Below are 1,932 nucleotides of genomic sequence, written 5' to 3'. Positions count from 1 at the left end.
GGGGGAGCTGGATGGGGAGCAGGCTCCAGACAGGCGTGGGGCAGGGGCGGGGGGGGGCTGGATAGGGAGTAGACTCCAGGCAGGAGTAGGGGGGCAGAGGCCCAGATGGGGAGCAGGCTCCAGGTGGCTCGGCAGCTGGGGGACAGCTGGCTGAGGCCGGTGGGGGCAGGGCGGGGGGGACGGCCGTCCTCCATGTCCACAGGAGGTGCTAGGGGAGGGGGTGGGAGCCCCGAGGACACTCCCGCGTGCCCCACGCGTGGAAGATGGCCGCAGGCCACGCCGCCACCGGCTTCCGTGGACAGGCAGAGGCGCCGTGTCGCAGGGATTGCCAGGCGTGCAGAAGCCGGAGGCGACTCCGTTCAGCTCCTTCAGGTGATTCAAAGGCAAACACGGCCACCGCCTTCGGGGTCGGTGAGACGCTGCGCGCTTTCGGTGTCGGGGCGGCCGGGACTGCGTGACAGGGGCAAGAAGGAACACGCACCCAGGAGGTGACACCAGCTGACGGAGGCGTGTGTGGAGCCGCGCCCCCCCCACGTCCCGCGGCACCCCCTGTGTGCCCGGCCCCTCCTGCTTCAGCAGCCCTCACGGGAAGGCCCCCCAGCAGGGGCTCGCCCCGCGGCCCTCAGGCGGTCAGGCAGTTGGCGCCCTGGCTTCCTTGGCTCCAGACCACGGCGGAGGTGATCCCCAGAGGTGATGCGGGCCCCGCAGCCCACAGCGGACAGCGAATAGCAAAACGGGTGTTTTTGGAGACCCTGGAGAGCAGGGGAGGCGGGAGTGGTGTCCCAGCCGCTGCCTGCGCGCCCTCCTCCCCGGGTGCATGGCAGGAGGGACAGCAGGGCCACCTGCGCTCCCGTGAGCTAGGCTGACGGAGGAGACCTGAAGAACCCGGAGCACCACGGAGCCCCGATGAGCACGCCCGTTTCTGAGGCCAGAAATCGCGATTCCCCCGAGGCCCCCGCGCTGTGAGCTCACAGTGTGTCCAGCGGTCACACTGCTGTCATTCCAGCAGCCACGGTCTTGCCATGCCGGGCCCCGTGACCCCCTCCCCGGTGTCCCCCTCAGCCCCGCGCTGCCCCCTCCCCAGCGTCCCCCTCGGGCCCCACTGCCCCCTCCTGGGCGTCCCCCACACGCTAAATGAAGCACCGCGGTCTGAGGGGAGACAAAGAGGAGTGGCCGCCAGCAGATGAGGACCCTCTGGCATGTGGGGGAGGGGTGCCCTGTCCAAGGTCACGGGGAAGGACGGGCAGCCCCTGGGAGACTTGCTTCCTGCTCCGGAGACCCTGCTGTCTGGGCTTATCTTTCCGTGTAACCTTGGGGCTTAAAAGTAATTGGAAATTGATTTTCTTTTACTTCGTGGCACTTAGATTTCAAAACGTCTGTTCTCAGGGTCCCGCCGGGTCTTTGCGGCCAGCCCACCTCCGACACCCGTTCCCAGTCGCCCGCCAAAAGCTGATGCACAGTGTGTCCTTGCCGGCGACCATTTAATTCACTTCCTGAACTCCGTGTCCCTTGTGAATGCTCATCATGAAAAGTGCCGGCCGGCTCCCTCCGTTCTCAGACAAACACTACCGTCACCAGCCAGGAGTCTGGGACACGGTCCCCTGTGTCATCCACAGCAGCACAGCCAGTTACTGATTCAGGTACCGGCCCGGTGACCCGTGGGCAGACAGTGCTCGGTGCTTGGACCTGTGGGTGCTGTCGATGGCCTGGGGGCCTCTCTTCCAGTGGGACCTCCTCCTGTGCCACGGCCGAGGCCTTGCTCTTCCCCTCAGGCGCCCTGCTTCTTGCCCTCCAGGCGTTGCCAGCCCGGCTCCTGCCTCTTTGCACCCTGCCTGTGTCATCCCCTGGCCTGGCCAGGAGAGGCCACGGGAGAGGCCACCACGGGGGGGGGGGGGGAGCACATGGCCCAAGTGCCGCAGCGGCTCACTAGCA

General features: G+C 67.2%; 1 long non-coding RNA gene across 1 annotated transcript in view; it reads left to right on the top strand.

The window, feature by feature from the left end:
- Positions 1–1,339, top strand: part of LOC115286290 — a 1,647-nt gene extending 308 nt beyond the window's left edge. The window contains exon 2 of the long non-coding RNA XR_003905967.1: positions 303–1,339. This is a non-coding gene — a long non-coding RNA (uncharacterized LOC115286290). The remainder of the gene's footprint in view (positions 1–302) is intronic.
- Positions 1,340–1,932: the final 593 nt, after the last annotated feature.

Source organism: Suricata suricatta, chromosome 3, assembly GCF_006229205.1.
Source record: "Suricata suricatta isolate VVHF042 chromosome 3, meerkat_22Aug2017_6uvM2_HiC, whole genome shotgun sequence".
In the NCBI taxonomy this organism is placed as follows: Eukaryota; Metazoa; Chordata; class Mammalia; order Carnivora; family Herpestidae; genus Suricata; species Suricata suricatta.
Note: the sequence above shows the minus strand (reverse complement) of the source record. Positions and strands in the feature narration are given on the sequence as shown.